The sequence below is a fragment of the Lepidochelys kempii genome, chromosome 24 (genome assembly GCF_965140285.1).
Source record: "Lepidochelys kempii isolate rLepKem1 chromosome 24, rLepKem1.hap1, whole genome shotgun sequence".
Lineage (NCBI taxonomy): Eukaryota > Metazoa > Chordata > Testudines > Cheloniidae > Lepidochelys > Lepidochelys kempii.
In genome coordinates, this window is record NC_136403.1 from 9,867,450 (window position 1) to 9,885,564 (window position 18,115).

At 50.8% G+C, this 18,115-nt stretch overlaps 1 protein-coding gene across 3 annotated transcripts in view; it reads right to left on the minus strand.

Moving 5' to 3' along the window:
* The window catches only part of KCNJ10 (potassium inwardly rectifying channel subfamily J member 10), a 68,349-nt gene extending 51,815 nt beyond the window's left edge, over positions 1–16,534 (minus strand). For all 3 annotated transcript variants that reach the window (XR_012156135.2, XM_073323463.2, XM_078850542.1), the window contains exon 1: positions 16,218–16,534. The gene's annotated coding sequence lies outside the window, so the exon portion shown is untranslated. The remainder of the gene's footprint in view (positions 1–16,217) is intronic.
* Positions 16,535–18,115: the final 1,581 nt, after the last annotated feature.

Consider the following 18,115-nt stretch of genomic DNA (forward strand, 5'->3'; position numbering starts at 1 on the left):
CAAGCTAGTCCACTGGGCTATAGTGTATGTGTGGTGGGAGCTCTGCATGTGTGTCTGTGGTGGGAGCTGTGGGGGGGAAGCTCTGCGGGGGTGGGGGGGTGGGGCAGATGAGGATCCATGTTTTAAGCACTCCTGATGTGTTGTGTCCCCAACCCTGGCCCCGAGTAAGGCGTGGCTGGGCTCCTGTGGGCCTAGGCTGGGAGTGGCAGCTCAGCGGGCACCAGGGCCTCGTCCGGGCAGCGACTCCCTCTGAGGTGACAGAATGTGACCTGCACAGAAACCACAAGCACACAAGGCCCTGGCAGGAAGCAGGCAGGCAGCAGAGCGGGGGACAGGAGGCAGGAGTCTGCCAGCTGGCAAGGCCAGACTGCCCATCCCCAGCACCTCCACCAGCACGCGCTTCCGCCACTGCTACCCCGGGTCCTTCCAGCACCCACCCCCAGGGACCTGCTGCTAGTGCCCAGCTTGGGACTGATTCCCTGTTGCTGGTTTCCGTCTCCTGGCGTGCCAGCCCGAGCAGGGAGAGCCCTTTGCCAGCTTGGCACTGTGACTCCTAACTGCACACCAGCTTCCCTGCAGCTCTGGCTCCAAGGCCCCTCACAGCACCATGCTGGGCCCCCCAAAACTGCCCCCCAGCTCTCCCACGATCTGTCCAGTGGGGCAAGGACACTCACACCCCAAAGCTGCTGCGGGATTTGGAGATCTCAGGGCTGATAAATCAGGAAGCTGCGAGCAGGGACTGGTCCGGGCTCCGGGGAGGGAGGTGGAGGGAGGTTCTGAAAGCATCTGACTGTTTGTGGGGGGAACAGGCCAGACAGTGGCTCCATTGTGTTCCCTGTAGGAGAGGGGCTGAATGAGCTTCCAGCCACACAAAGGAGCTTTGACAATGGGGACTTCATCAGTATGCACAGGGACAAGTTAGCTGCCTCCTCTCGCATCACTCTGTCTCCCCCTCCATTGCTCCCTGCCACCCTGTGTCACGCAGAGGTGAGCGAGGGAAGGAATCGGGGAGAATGAACGAGGGGAAATGGACGACAGCAGGCAAGGCCAGGCTACTGTTCAGCTTCTCCTTCGTTCGCCAGCTCCACGGAGCACAAAGTTGTCAGAAAGCAAACGAGCTTTCTTTGCGAAAGGAAAAAGATGGCAGAGCCCCCCTGCCTGTCCTGGCCCGGCCCCCAGCAAACTGGGCCGAGTTTTGCACTGGGATTTTAATCGGCCACTTGTGTTTTCAAGGAAGCCCGCAGTAGAAAAATCCCCTTCTCCCGTGTTGCAGCTAGTATTTTTTCAGCAAAGGTATCTCCTCGGGGTGTGCATGGGCTGATGACATGAGCGCTGGTGAATAGGGAAAGGACTCCTGGTTCTTTGCCTGTCTCTGACACTGATTTGCTCCATGACCCTGAGCTGAGCCCTTCCATGCCACATGTGTGGTGCTTCCCTGGAAGGAACAGAAGAACCATGAGACAAATTGCATTAACCACAGGCCATTGACTTCCTCACCTGCCTCTGCACACTTGCCCTTTCTCTGCCTGGGCTACCTCAAATCAACTCAACACTCAGAGTAGTTTCAATCAACACCCAAACTGCCACCAAAGTGTTTCCTTATTCCCTCCTGATGTGGAATTTTCTCCTGCGTGACACTGCCTTCAGGGTGTACAGAAGGTAGATCATGCCAGACCAGCCTGATTGCTTTCTTTGAGAAGAGAACTGGTTTTTTTAGACAAAGGGAATGCAGTAGAGCTGATCTTCCTGGATTTCAGTAAGGCATTGGATACAGTTGCACAGGGAAATTATTAGGTGGGAAGATGGGGATTAATATGAGAACTGAAAGGTGGATAAGGAACTGGCCAAAAGGGAGATTATAATGTGTCATACTGAAAGGTGAACTGTCAGGCTGGAGGGAGGTTACTAGTGGACTTTCTCAGGGATCAGTCTTGGGATCAATCCTATTTAACATTTGTATTCATGGCGTTGGCACAAAACGTGGGAGTGTGCTAATAAAATTTGTGGATGACACACAAAGTTGGGAGGTATGGCCAATACAGAGGAGGTCCGGAATATTGTACAAGAAGATCTGGACCACTTTGAAAACTGGAGTAATAGAAATGGGATGAAATTTAATAGTACCAAGTGCGAGGTCAGGGACTAACAACAAGAATTTTTGCTATAAACCAGGGATTTATCAGTTGGACGTGACAGAGGAGGAGAAAGATCTGGGTGTATTGGTTGATCACAGGATGGCTATGAGCTGCTAATGTGATGCAGCTGTGAAAAGAGGCTAATGCAGACCTAGGATGCATCAGGCGAGGTATTTCCAGCAGAGATAAGGAGGTGTTAGTACCGTTATACATGGCACTGGTGAGACCTCACCTGGAATACGGTGCGCAGTTCTGGTCTCCCGTGTTTATGAAAGATGAATTCAAACTGGAACAGGGGCAGAGAAGGGCTACTAGGATGATCTGCGGAATGGAAAACCTACCCAATGAGGGGAGACTCAAAGAGCTTGGCTTGTTTAGCCTAACCAAACAAAGGCTTAGGGGAAATGTGATTGCTCTCTATAAATATATCAGAGGGATAAATACCTGGGACGAAGAGGAGTTATTTAGGTTAAGGGCCAATGTGCACACAAGAACAAATGGATATATACTGGCCATCAGGAAGTTTAGACTTGAAATTAGGCAAAGGTTTCTAACCATCAGAGGAGAGAGGTTCTGGAACAGCCTCCCAAGGGGAGCAGTGAAGGCAAAAAATCTAACTGGCTTCAAGGTGAGTTTGAGACATTTCTGGAGGGGATGGTGACGCTGCCTACAGTGACATGTAGCTGATCTGTGACTGCTGGCAGCAAATATCTCCAACAGCCGGTGAAGGGACACTTGATGGGGAGGGCTCTGAGTTACTACAGGGAATTCTTTCCCAGGTGTCTTTGTGGTGGGTCTTGCCCACACGCTCAGGGTCTAACTAATCGCCATATTTGGGGTCAGGAAGGAATATTCCCCCAGCTCAGATTGGCAGAGACCCTGGGTTTTTTTTTTGCCTTCCTCTGCAGCATGGGGCATGGGCTATTTGGTGGCTTAAACTGGAGCAAATGGATTCTCTGTAACTTGGAGTCTTTCAATCATGATTTGAGGACTTTAGTCGTTCAGCCAGAGGTTAGGGGTCTATTTCAGGAGTGGGTGAGGATCTGCAGCCTCAGATGTGCGGGAGGCCAGATTAGATGATCACAATGGTCTCTTTTCGCTGTAAAGTTTGAGTCTGTGAGGTGCAAGATTGGCAAGATTGAGGCTTGAACAGGGTTTTTTAGATTCATGGCTTCTAAGGCCAGAAGGCGATCATCTAGTCTGACCTCCTGCATGTCACAGGCCATAGGATGTCCCTGAAATTAATTTCTGGTTGAACTGGAGAAGATCTTATAGAAAAATATCCCATATTCACTGAAAAATTGCCAGTGATGGAGAATCCCCCACAGCCCTTGGTACATTGTTTCAATGGTGAATTACCCCCGCTGCTAAAAACTCACACATTATTTTCAGCCTTATTTTGCCTGTCTTCATCTTCCAGCCATTGGATCTTGATCCACCTTTGTCTGCTGGACTGAAGAGCCCATTATCAAATTTCTGCCCCTCATCTAGGTATATACAGGTCGTGATCAAGTCCACCCTTAACCTTCTCATTGTTGAACTAAATAGATTGAGCTCCTGGAGCCTCTACTGTGAGGCAGGTTTTCCAACCCTGGCATCATTCCCGTGGGTCTTCTCTTACCCCTCTCCCATGTATCAATGTCCTGCTTGAAAGGTCACATTGCATCTAACCGTCTGTGGCAGCCAGCGCAGACTTCAACCCTGCGTCAGGGTGGGCTCCATCAGCCCTTCACCACACTACTAGAAGCATTAAAATCAGGTCTAGACCATTGTGTGTGGTACCCCCCTCGCCCCCCACCTGCTGCGTGCTGAACCCCCAGGGACCAGAAAACGGAGCAACAACGACCACAAACAATCCTCACATGCTCCCTGGGAGGTTCAACACCCTGTGCTTTATTTACAGTGTCTTATACAGGTTTGTGTCCCCCCAGAAGGCTTTCCCCAAGCATCTACCTACGCGGTAGGTGCAGGGCAGAAGGTGGGGGAGAGATCTCACTGCTTTGAGATCCTGGGTGTCTTTGCCCTTCCTGAGTTTCCCACAGCTGATGAGCTGAATCCCTTTGTTAACTGGTTAATCACCCCATCCTTAATCAGCATTGCCCCTGCAGGGAAGTTTAGGGAATGCCAGCTGTAGGCTACTCCCACCCTGCTACAGAGCTCAGCTGGGGAGAATGGAGATCGGGTGAAATTTGTTTGTGCAACACAAAAGCCCGGCTCCCCGACCCAGCAGAGCCAGAGAGAAAGGCCCTGGACGAGGAGTCACCGATGCCTGAAATGCCTGAAGGCAGAGTGGGGATAATCAAGGAATTGAAACCCCTCTTTCAAGACGCCCATAGACGCGGGGCATCTCCAAAAACCCCTGGGGAGGGAGCCCGGGACTGGAACATCCTTTCTGAGTCCTCAGGGACCCAGAGAACCAGAGACAAGACAGACCAGTGCGGTCATCCAGGCCAGCGTGGAATCATTCCTTCCCCAGGCCGGTTTCAAATGACCCAGCTGATGGATGCACCATAGTTGCAGTCGAGTCAGTTCCCGGATGTTAGGGAGACAGGGTGGGGGTGGTAATAGCTTTTACAGACCAACGTCTGTTGGTGAGAGAGAGGGGTTCTCCCATCGCTGTTGTTAATCCACCACCCCAAGGGGCAGTCATTAGGTTGATGGAAGAATTCTTCCATCCATCTAGCGCTGTCTACACTGCAGGTTAGGTCGGCTTAACTATGTCGCTCGGGGTATGGATTTTTCACGCCCCTGAGCGATGTAGCTGGGACGTCATGACTTTTTAGTTTAGACCTGGCCTGAGCAATGTTACACTCCATGGATGGCTCCAGTGTAGACAAACACCCTTCAGTGGCTGTTGACTAACTAGCAGGGGGGACCTGTTGGGGGTTCCTTCACTGCAAAGGTCAGGGGCTCCTTGCATCCCTTCATCCACCCCATTCCTGTGTGCCAACTTCCCATCCCCCTCTATTGCAGGGACTCCCTGCAACTGCCCCAGCCTGGCTCTACCGGAGTCACCCGAGTTTTCTCAAAACGGGGATGATAACGCTTCAGGGTTCAGATTCTCCTTGCCAGGAAGGGTATGTCTACACTGCTGTCACAGAGTGCGGCTGCAGCTCATGTGGACACACCCGAGCTAGCTTTAATGGAGCTAGCGTGGTATCCGGAGCAATAAAGCTGCCGCAGCACGGGCCCCGGCATGACTGTACAAAGCCCTCCGGGAACCCTAGGTCGCTGCCATGGTTTCACTGCTCCTGCACCTGAGGTAATTAGATTACAGCTAATTTGAGTGCGTCTACATGGGCTGCAAGCCCAACCTGTGACTGGAGCAGAAACAGACCCAAAGGGCACTTCACACTGCTCTGGAAGTGTAAAGACACCTCAAAGTGGGTGTAAATTTCACACCCACTGACTGCACAGTCCCTTTGTGCTGTCAACGCTCTGTGAAGGGGCCTGGGTTTCAGTGAGGATTCAGTCTCCCTTCTTTTGAGCCTGAGCTGTCCAGAGCCAGGGCTTTGTCTGTCTTCTTTGTGGTGTTTGTACAGTGCCAAGCGCAAGGGGAAGTCCAGTCGTCCCTGGTTTGGCTGGAGGTCTCAGAGAGGCAGCTGGTGAGGATCTATGTATCTGAAGATCTGAGTAAGTTCATAAACAACCTTCTCTCCTAATTGTTTCTTAACGAACAAATACGCTATGACAACACTCCAAACAACTTTCCCACGCTGTGGGGCGGGTTTCATTGCACGGCCTCTCGGATGAGCCTAATGATTCCTCAGCTCTCCACGAGGTCTTTCAGAGTCGCTTCATTGTCATTGATTCATAGCTTCTAAGGTCAGATGGGACCAATGTGATCATCTTGCCTGACTTCCTGTGTAACACTGACCACAGACCAGGTAAACAAGACCTGAATTTCTACTGGTAAACACACACACAAACAAACCAGAATATACTTCTTCTGGGAGGAAAAAACTACTTCCAGGCTGCACTGTTCAACATAAAGAAGCAGAAAAGGATAGCAATGCCATTTCCTCCCCACCCCTTGCTGGTTTAAAACAAACAAAAGGAAGTATTTCTTCACACAACGCTCAGTCAACCTGTGGAACTCCTTGCCAGAGGATACTGTGAAGGCCAAGACTATAACAGGGTTCAAACAGGAACTAGAAAAGTTCATGGAGGATGAATCCATCAATGGCCATTAGTCAGGATGGGCAGGGATGATATCCCTAGCCTTTGTTTGCCAGAAGCTGGGAATGGGCGACAGGGGATGGATCAGTTGATGATTTCCTGTTCTGTTCATTCCCTCTGGGGCACCTGGCACTGGCCACTGTCGGATGACAGGATACTGGGCTAGATGGACCTTTGGTCGGACTCAGTATGGCCGTTCTTATGGTCTTATGTCCCTTTTCATTCTTATGTCCCTTTTCTCCTGTATAAACTCCCCAGGCAACTTTCAAAGAGCCATTACTTTGTTTATTTCCAGCCAATTTTTTCCACATTTGGTCATGCAGCGGATTTGAGAGCCAGGATTATTTACACATCAAACGTTTTGTTCCCCATTGCTGTCCCCCTTTAGCAGACATCTACCTCAGTGCAAAGTGGGTATAAAATGCCAGGATCAAAAATCAGGAGTCAGGCCCCCCAAATCATGAGATTGGCTTCAAATTCATGAGGTTTTCAAAAAATAATAGATTACGGGGTCCTTTTTATTGGCTTGCTGGTCTCTGGACCTTTTGGGATCACATTTTCCAGCTTTTAGCCCCACTCAGGAGAGCTGGACACATACTGTTTTTTTTTTTTAAATGAAAACTGAGATTCTCACCTAATCACATGACTCCAGGAGTTGGAGCTTTAAGAAACGCTTTAAGAAAAGCACCAAATGTTATGAGACTTGCCGTAAAATCACGAGATCTGGCAACACTGAAATGCTACCAAATCACCATAATTGTGCACGATTCTTATTTATACTAAGGCTATTTATTATTATTGTATTTCTAAGGAACTTTATTCATGGAGCAGAGCCCCAATGTGCTAGATGCTGTACAAAAACAGGTTTAAGAGAAGGTCCCTGACCCAAAGAGATTCCAGTTTGTGTATGGAGGGCCTCAGATTGTGTGTAAATTATATTTACCCTCACCTTAACACTCCTTTGCACTTGCCACATGTGTGTAAAGGGCCCTTAGTATAACTCAGGCCTCACTTTGCGTCAGTGTACATGGTAACACAAGGAGCAAGGCAATGGAGAACTGGACCTAAGGCCCCGATTCTGTAATAAGCACCATGCAAAGTCACACTGAAGTCAATGCAAGATCTACTTGTGCTGAGCTGACTGCAGGATCAGGAACCAAGTTTCAAAGGTCAGTCGTTTGTGTGTTGTCTGTGTAAGATAAAAGTGTGGCAGCCTCTTTACCCACCCCCCTAAGAAAAGTGCCTTTTTTCTACACACCGGACTCGAAAACAGCAAAAGTGATTGTCCACAAACCTCACAAATAAACCCTGGAAACATCACTTTTGAGAATAGACCAAAAACAAAAACAAACAAAAAAAAGTCAGAAAGTTTTGAGGGGTTGAGAATTAAAACCAGATTGCAACCCTTGCTAGAGAGTTCACGATTGTGTCCTAGGAAGCGGTAAAACCTTGTGTTTTCTGTGCACTGCTCCTTTACAGTGCCACAAATACTATCAAAGAGCACAGCATGCAGATTGTTATAGGAGAGGCACACACACTCTGCTCTCTTCCGGGAGACTTGATTTTGGTTCTTTATAGATGTTGATTTTGTGTATGCTAAAATAATGGAAAATCAAACTGAAAGGTACAATTGTGTAACCTGCTGGTGAGTATGTGTGAGAGACAGGTCTCTGATCCACAGAGGACATGAAGCTGTTAGAGCAGCAGCTAGGGTATCGTGGTGCTTTAACTCAGGCTGTGGTATTTCTTGCTTTTAGCTTCAGAGATTCCCAGTTCAATCCCTGGTACGTCAGCCATCCATCCCAATTGCTCTTTGTATATGGAAAAACCTCATAACGACTAGCATGCTCGTTGATATAATAGGCTAAAATATATTTACGTAAATTGGTATTTCAGCTTCCTGAACTTTGCTTATTGATCTGTTTGCTTGGAGATGGTGTAGTTTGGCCATGAATCGCCAATCAGCTTTCCAGACGCAAATCCATTTACGTGACAGAATCAGCTAACCTAATTCCAGTCTTTTGTTTGGAAAACAGGATTGTTTTCAGGAGATGCTGGCGCACCAGATACTGTCATTTGAGACGGTAAGAGGCACTGATTTATAGCACAATATGGGTGCCTAATCAATCACAGTAATACTTTACTCTCTTCTACATCACTGCCCGCCTGCGGATGTCAAACCACAGACACTTGTTTATTCACAGCTGCCTCCTCCCATGACACAGGCAATTCTTATTTCACAAAGAGGAAAACTAAGGCACAGAGAGGGGAAGTAACTTGTCCAAGGACACACCCTGAGAGAACCAGGACAGACCTCAAGAGCCCGGGCTTCTGGCCTGTGCGCTAACAAACTGGACACCCAAGGCATTGAAAAGCAAGGAGTCCACAAATGGGGTCAAATGTTCGTGCCACATCCCCCCAAGCAGCCGGAGTTCAATTCATTTTATGTCTTAAGCCTCACAGAGGGAGTTTGTGGATATCAGGCACTTTAAAACTCTGACTCTTAAGTAGGAGCTGAACCCTTGAAAATGCAGCCTAAGTGCATGCAACAGCTGCCAACTCGGCTGGCACCCCAGGGCCGGACGTGGGGATCCCCAGGACTAAAAGCAAGAGCTGTTATAACTTGAATTAAAGATCCAAGCTGCTGTAGCTTGTGGCTGTAACAACTCATATGCGCTCTAGAACGGCCCGGAGTGGGACCTGTCACACATTCTCACCACTGGGTTACACGGGCATCTGTTTCCCCTGGCTGGTTTATTTTCAGAGGCTGTCATGCTCCATTGCTGGAAGCAGGGGCTGCTGATTTATGCTCTTGGTTTGGTTTCCACTCCTTGCAAACCAGAGAACATGATCTGACCCTAATCCACTCCTAATCCTTGGGCAGGTGAGCTGCGTATTCGAGACAGCGCTGTTCCAAAGCCCATGTCCTAACATACACACACTGCTGCCCTGACAGTGCAAAGAGGGCTCCCCGCCGGAGGTGAACCTACACAGCACTGGGGATTTGTTTGGGGAGTAAAGCGGGGCCTCAAGGGGGAAACACCTAGGAGGGGAGGAAGAGGTAGGTGTGGTCCCAGCAGTTACAGCCAGAAGCATTGGGAGGAAAGTCAGCAAAGGGAAATTTAGGCTGAACTGTCATGGAAATCTTCCGAAGAGTGGGATCTATCTGTCTATCACCATACAACCCTATCTATCTATCTATCTATCTATCTATCTATCTATCTATCTATCTATCTATCTATCTATCTATCTATCTATCTATCTATCTATCTATCTATCCCTATACACACCCATCTGTCTCTAGCTAACCATCCCCATCTATCTATCTACCCAGCCCCATCCACCCCTCTCTGTCTCTCTTTCTCTCTCTCTCTATCCCTGTACACGCCCACCTCTCTCTAGCCACAGAACCTCACCCAGCATCACGTGAATCCCTGGGGAAGGTTCTCTAGCCTGTGCCCTGCAGGAGGTCGGACCAGATGATCAGAATGGGCCTTATCAGCTGTGACCGGCCCCTGTTGCCAATGCTGTGGGAGACTTTGGAAGCATTCCCATATAAGTGCTGTCCAGCGAGGTAGGGAAGAGTCAGTGTCCCCCGTTCACTCTCTCTTGCCCTGCAGCTGACATCATCATCTACACCCACCTGGAGGGAGTGTGAAACACTACAAGGACTCATTCCACTGTGACATGGGAGCCCTGGAGGCAATCCCAGAAAGAGCTGAGCTCAAAACAACCAGGGATTTTTCCCCAGATAAACCCATGAAAATTCAGCTCTTTATCAGAAACGCTTGGCTTTGGGATGTCGGTGGAACGCAAGACTGCATTGAGCTAACAGTCCTGCTCTAATTTGCACCCATGCAAAGAGATGGGAAATGCTAAGAGCCAATCTGAGTTCATGATCGAAATAGACAAGCCAGGAAGGGGTATTACCCCCACTTCACAGAAGGGAAACTGAGGCACAGGGTGACCATGTGACTTAGCTCAGGAGGGGGCTGAGAATTAAACATAGATTCCCTGAGTCCCAGACTAGTGCCTTAACTACAATGGCAGCTTTCCTTTCTGATAAAGATCTTTCTTGAGTACATATACTTTAAAAATGTAGCGCAGAGAATCCTGAGCAAATACAAAAAGTCTGACTGAACAGACGCTTGTTGTCACCACGTGCTTCCCTCCAGGAACAGTCCTAGGGAAGGTCACTGTAATTTCTGCAGAATTCTCAGACTCACTTGGGAAATTCTATAGCCGGGAGAAAAAATGTCCTATTCAGTGCTAGAGGTTGTTTTAGACACGTCGGCCTTGAAATCTCCAGGGCCTGGTTTTCCATCACCCTGCCCTGCGGACAGCTTTTCACAAGTGCAAAATGGGGTCAGACACTCTCAGACATCCACTTTATAGTGGTGTGATTTTGAGAGTAATTTCTATCAATTTCTCTGGGTAGCTCGTCCCCCTCACTCACAGAAGCTGGTCCGATGAAAAACATTTCCTCACCCACCTGGTGTCTCTAATATCCCGGGGTCGACATGGCTGCATAAACCAAGCCCTGTGTAATTTCTGTAGAGTCCTGTAAGTTTCATCACTAGGAGAGTCTACAGGTTTCAAGGACTGTCCTTTGACCTAGGTACATTTCTCTGGTGGGTGGGTTACGTTCTGCTATGTTCCAGTCGGACGGCTGTCAGATAAACCCCGCTTGGATAGCCAGGGGAGCTGTCGGTGCTGAGTGGGTCTGGCCTTTTAAGAAATTGCAATGGTGTGTCCTGCAGTCCTGTGTTTGCTGCTGCCCTGGGAGAGGGTGCCAGCTGTCGTGTTGAGGGGCAGGGCAAGGGAAGGTCGGGCCTGAGGCCCCTCAAGCTGGGCTTCGCAGTCAGGGCCACCCAAACCCCTTGGCCTCCTTGGCAGTCGTGATCTGAAGTTGGTTCACCAGAGAGACGTGCCAAAGTGGGCCCTGCAGCCGGGGGACTGTGCCACACGTGGTGGGGAGGGAGAGGCAAACAGATGAGGCCTTTACTGGCCTCCTAATCCCTCAGCCTGCCCGTTTCCTGTGGCCACTGGGCCCTTCTCATCCTGTAGCGCACACCCTGCAGAGTCATCCGGCCTCTTCCTCAACAGAGCGGCCCAGCTGGCAGCTGCTGAAGGCTCTGCCTGCCCCATGGTCACTGACTGCTCCTTGCTGGGGTCTCTGCCCCGTTCCCACCCCACTCCGGCCTTCCTTCACCTGCCACGCTGGCTGTTTGCCTTAGATCCCAGCTGGCTCAGGCAACTCATCCTCACCCACCGGGCCCTGTGTGATTTCACCGCCGCCCGCATCTCCGGTCTCACTTCCTCTGCCCAGCCCACCTGTGCCCCGAGATACCGATGCTCCTCCTGATCCTCCCTCCCACTCTTGGCTTGGCACCCTCTGTCAGCCCCTTCCCCAGCTTGCCAGTGTGCTCCAGGGGGTAGGGGCACAGGGCCGGGACTGGGGAAACTGGGGAGCTGTTCCACTCCCTTCTTGTGTGAACGTGAGCAAGGCCTGCCCTGCTCTGTGCCTCAGTTTCCCCATTTGTGTCATGAAGCACTCTGAGGGCTAGGGATTCTAAGGGCCAAATGTAATGACCATAATAACCACTTCTTCCCCATCCGTAACCCCATGCCCTCCCCACATGCCTGTCCTGCCCCTCCTACACTGTAAACTTTTCAAGACAGTGGATGTGTTTGCCTCTGCCAAGTCCATATATGCAGCTGTGCAAGTAATTTGTCTGTCACCTAGTGTCTGGGCACCTCATAATCTTTACTGTATTCCTCCTCACAGACCCCCTGGGAGTCAACACAGGGCCATTATCCCCACTGTACGGATGGGGAAACTGAGGCACGGGGCGATGAAGTGAGCTCCTTTCTGTCTGTTCGGAGCCAGCTCACACCCATAAGAGCTGCCCCACACTCCCCGTCAGTTCTCTGTGTGCTGCTTCCACCTGCATCTTGCTGCCCCCTTGTTGGTGATGGTTTTGCAGACAAGCGGCTGTAGGGGGCTAAGATGCTGCCCTTTCTTGGTGCTGGGGGTGGGGATGCTGTCAAACACGGGAAGCAAGAAAAGCTCAGCCCAGTGGCACGAGGAAGGCAGTGAAAACCCAAAGGACACAGAGACACAGGATGCCCAGAGCAACGATTCGTTCGGAGCCAGCACAGACCCGGGCCTCCAGTTACTAGGGGTGGCAAGGGAGGCCACATGCCCTGGTACAGCACATCTACTCAGCAACATGTCCTGCCAGGTCTGCCCTCTCTGCACCAGCTCCCAGGGTCCAGCCGAATCTGTCCTGCTCTTCAGAGCCCTTTGTGGGACCAGTGAGAATACACCCCAGCCCACAACCAGGACCTGCCATGACAGCTACAGTACAATGGAGTCAGGAAGCAATGGGGGTGGGGGGTGGGGGAAGGCTCATAAGCGCAGGAAGCAGAATGGTCATGGGGTTAAAGCGAGACTGAGGAACTCACAGCGGCCACTGGAAAGAAGAGGCCACAGGCCTTACTATGCTCAGAACTATAGGAAAACTGGTTTCTTCAACTGCACTTTCCCTTGATATATTTTACACACACATCCCACAACATATCTACTCACTCACACAACAAACCCCCCACCACAAAACACCCATCTACTTACACAACACCCAATATAGTACAAGATTTTGTACAGCCTTGGAAAGAAAGATGATTTTTTAAGTATCTGTGAGGTGCTCAAGTGCAGTAGATAGATAGATAGATAGATAGATAGATAGATAGATAGATAGATAGATAGAGGGGGTATGGGGATAGATAGATAGATAGATAGATAGATAGATAGATAGATAGATAGATAGATAGAGGGGGTATGGGGATAGATAGATAGATAGATAGATAGATAGATAGATAGATAGATAGATAGATAGAGGGGGTATGTGGGGATAGATAGATAGATAGATAGATAGATAGATAGATAGATAGATAGATAGATGGGGTGAATGGGGATAGATAGATAGAGGGGGAGCAGATTCTCAAGAGCTCACCAGCATGCCCCAGCTACAATCTTGTCAACACTAAGCCTTTAAAAACCATGAGCCGGGCCCCCCAAAAATCACTTTAGATTGGCTTAAAAATTATGAGAATACAAATAATAATAATACATTGTGGGTTCTGTTTCTTTGCCTTCTGGGTTGTGAGCCTTTCAGGGCCACAATGTTCAGCGTTTCTCCCTAACTGTGAGAGCTATAAACGTTAGTACTGAATGACAGCTGAAAGGCTCATATCATCACCTGACTCCAGCAGCTGGGGCTTGAAGAAAAACAGCAAGTAAACGTGAGACTTGGGATAAAATTGCCAGAGTCAGCAACAGCTCCTTGTATGCGCTTAGCACCCACTGTGCTGCATCTAAAAATCTGGCCCCAGTTGTTGAGAATTAACTGGCCCAGGGTCACACAGGGAGCCAGAGGAAACCTGAGTTATCACCTAGTGCCTGAACCACTGACCATCCTTCCTCCTTCTGGGACTGAAGACCCCTGGCAGAATAATGAGCAGGGGATTCTCTGATTTGCTCACCTCTACCCCTGTTTCACTAGGGTAGCCAGCCCCCAGACATGGATTCAAAAAAAATCCCATTGGCACGAATGACTAGCGCATAGGGACGAGAGGAAGCACAAAGCAGCTAAGGCTCTGAAGTGGCATTCACAGACCTGGCGCTGTACTTCTCACCCAGCACTAATAAAACAATCAAGGCGTTGGAACTGCCTCACCCCGTCCAGGGCTTTGGAGACGGGAAGCAGACCCTGCTGGGGAGCCGATGTCCACAATAAAGGCCCAACCTTTCACCTGGTCGGTTATCTCAAGAGAAGCCATTCGTGCTCCAGCCCGGCCCTTTTAGGGATATCTTTAGAAATGAGCACGGTGGGGCTGGCATGTCTGTATAATGCAGCACAGCCTCCCAGCATGATAGGGTCGTAGATCGTAGAATTTAAAGCTGGAAGGGACCATTAGATCATCTAGTCTGGCCCCCTGCATATCACAGGCCAGGAACTTTCACCCAGTTTCCCCTGCATTGAGCCCAGTAACTTGTGTCTGGCTAAAGCATTTCCTCCAGAATGGCAGCCAGTCTTGGTTTGAAGATATCAAGAGAGGCAGTGTCCCCACTTCCCTGGGAGTTTGTCTCAAGGCCGAACCACCCTCCTGGTTAGAAACGTGGGCCTAATTTCTAACTGGAATTTATCCGGCTTCAGCTGCCAGCCGCTGGCTCTGATTCGGCCTTTCTCTCCTCGATCAAAGAGCCCATTAGCATCCATTATTTTCTCCCGGGGAAAGCAGTCCTACAGTGTAATCAAGTCACCTCTCCATCTTCTCTTTGATCAGGTAAACAACCAGAGTTCTGTATGTCTCTCTCGAGAAGCCTTTTTCAGATGGTTTGCATGGCCCTTTTCTGCCCCCTCTCCACCTTTTCAGCCCAGGCAGGATGGGCAATCGGCAGCTGTGTGCCTGTTTTTGAGCAATTCGGGACAGAGCATCCAACTCACCCAGGCATCATGCCTCGGGGAGGCAGGGCAGGTGCGGCCTTTATGGGGCTGGGCTTCCACCTAAACAAGGAGAGGATGGATGCTTTTGTAGCATAAGAGTCGAGCAGGGAATCTAGAGAGCGGGGTTCAGTTCCCGGCTTTGCCACAGTTGCCCAGGACAGCCTGGGGCACTTTCCTTAATCTCTCCCCATCAGCCGTCAAGTGGGGATAATAATCTCTCCTCTGCCAGTGGGTTGTGAGCACTTTGGGGTCCCTCTCTCACGAGGTGACTTTGTAGCACCTAAGGGAGCCCCTGCTCTCGGCTGGGGTCCTCTAATAATTGTGCCGTTACCAGCTGGATCGAGCCAATTGTTGGGAGACTGGAGGACATTTAACGGCGTCATTCACGAACCATGGACCCAAACCTGTGTTTGTCACCAAGTCACGCTGGGGGACGAGTGCAGGCACTTGGCCCTGTAGCCATCGCGACGCAGGCAGGGCAGAGTAATGAGGGCAGCGGTTTTCCAGCTGCCCGTCTCCAGCTGCTGGGCCCATGTCAGATGCAAAGAGAGGGGAAGGGGAGGTGGGCGGAGGAGGTGACAGGGGGAGCCCAGGGTGCCTGCTTTGGGGCTCCAGTGTGGGCAGCTGCGAAGCAAGCTCCAGGTGGCGGGTTCTGTGAATTCAGAGCTGCAGGACCCGATCTCCCCCCCAAAACTGGCTGCGGTGGCACCTACTCATCAGTCCGTGCCCGCTCCCCGCTGCGAAAGGAATCCCAGCCCGACAAGGAGGCCGCACTGGGGTCGGCCATACGGGCCGGGGACGGATCCCGTTCCAGCAGCCCGGAATGTCAGGCTGGCAGAGGGCAGTCAGGGAGGGCTGTCTGGTGGGATCCCACCCGCCCCTGCACACACAGACATGCAAAAGAGTAAACACTCGGGCTACAGAACTTCACAGCTGACTGACACAGGGCAGGGGGGTCAGCTGGGATCCCAAAGACATATTGATTACAGGAGATTTTTGTCGTGAATGAAAGACTTTCCACTCTTTGCCTGCACTTCAAATAAAAGTTTGAGTCTCTCTAAAGGTTTTGCTATATTCTCTCTTACATCCCTCTACCCCTCCCTCTCTCTCCGGCCCTGATCCTGCTCTCATTTACCCCAGTATAAAGCAGGATAGATCCCACTGAAATGCACCTCAGTGTAAAACCAGCATCAGCACAATCAGAATCAGCCTGTCTCTTTCTCTCTCTCTGCCTACCATCATCTTGGCATCTGACGGAATGGAAGGTCCAAGTCAGGGTAACGCCAGTTGAGCAGCAGCACCCATGAGGAGTCCAGGCCATCAAATCAGAGTGCAACGCAGAACCATGCCCTGCTCTGCCTTCACCCCAGTTAGGAATGGATCCTGCCCTTACCTTGAGTCCAGAGGAAGAGGGACAGTTCGCAGGCGGGGTCCACGATGGCTGGACTGTGGTGGAACCTGAGATGAAAACGACCCGATCCCCCCTTCGCCCGGTGGGAGCAGTGGTGTGCAAAACTTTCTCACACTGCGAGCCGAGCGGGGTAAAGTTGGTGCCCTAAACTGCCAAGGTTCAGCTGCAGTGGCGCGGGGGCAAGGGCTCTTAAGTGCTGTTTCCACAATCAGATAAGAGGCTCTGAAAAGCCCTGGTCTCCCATCTATTTCATGCCTCTTTTTTTTCCTTCCCCTCTTACAAAACTTTGTTCAAGTTCAATTGAATGAAAGGATTATTTTTTAAAAGGAGGGGGTGGCAAAGGGAGTTGATTGACATTCCCGAGGGCCCTATCGCAGAAGGATGGGGCTGGCAGTGATTGGAGGGGCTCAGGGGGGTGGGAGGAGCTGGGGAGTGTAAAAGAAAAAGGGAAAGAAAGAAAGAAAGAAAGAAAGAAAGAAAGAAAGAAAGAAAGAACTGGCAGTGAAAGGTGGGACGCAAGGGGCGGGAGAGGGAGGATGGAGAGTGAAAGTTTGAGAGGAAAGTTAATGAGGTGGAAATCAATCCCTCACTCAGATAGGGTCATGCTACCGCTCCCAGGAAAAGTGGGGGATGGAGAACAACAGGAACAGTGCAGGATTTCACCAGTCCCCAGTCCCTGGAGAGCTCTGTGGATTTAAAGGGCGCAGGAAGCCGGGCTTAGCAGGTGTCAGTGCTGGGCCCTGTCTGTTCGCACCGGTGTCAGTTAACGCAGTACAAAGGCTCTGCAGAGCACTGCATATGGTATAATGCAGGGCGTCACCTTGGGGCTTAGCACCAGGTCAGTTACACCCAGGCAGCCACCTGGGTGAGCATCCCCAGACTGGTGGCAGGTTCCGGATGGTGGGTGTGGAGGGAAGGTGGGCAGGACAGGCTGGGAATCATTCACAGGGCCTGGCTCTCCCTGCCCTGGCACCTATCACAGCTGCTTATACCAGGGCATGGTAATCCCAAACCCCACCCACCTGCGTCTTACTTACATCTTTGCATCGCACTGGAAGCACAAAGGGGCCTTAACGTGGGTATGATCTGCCATGACAGCCCCAAACATGCCAAAATCACGAGATTGGCTTGAGATTTGTATTTATTCATTTTTTTAAAGAATACATGTTGGGTTCAATCCATTGGGTCTCTGGTTTCTCAGCCTCCAGGGTCACATTCTTGGGCTCTTCTCTGCAGCCAGCAGGGCTAGAAACTTACTTTAAAAAAAGAAAAAAAAGAGAGACAGCTGAGAGTCTCCCATCATGCCCTGACTCCAGGAGCTCCAATATTGCTTGTGATAAAGTCATGCAATCTGGCAACATTGTGGGATGGCAACAGATGCCCCCTTTATGCTGCCAGAGCGGCGTTAATGGAACTAAGAATCAGGCCCTGGTGTTCTGACCTGGTACCATCTCACACTCACATGGCACTGGGGTAAATGACGGCCCCCGGGGAGGGAAGTGAGGCCCCAGAACTCCCAGCCCTTTGACTGATTTGGAGTAAGGCCCATTCTGCATAGGCACTGAGTTTTATTTTAACCCTAGGTGCTTTGCCCTGAGGCCCCGCCCCCCACTCCGCCCCCTCCCCCGTGGCCCTGCCCTCCTTCTGCCTCTTCCTGACCCTGCTCCGCCCCCTCCCCTGAGACCCCACTTTCACTCTGCCTCTTCCCACCCTTCCCCGAGGCCCCTGCCTGCCAGCTTTCCGCCCTCCCCCAAGCACCTCCCCCAGCCACCAAACAGCTGATTGGCAGCCTCACGGGACAGCTGTGGCTGATGGGTGCTGAGCACTCAGCCCCAGAGCACCCACGGAGTCGGCTCCTGTGTCATTCGGACCCTCTAGTC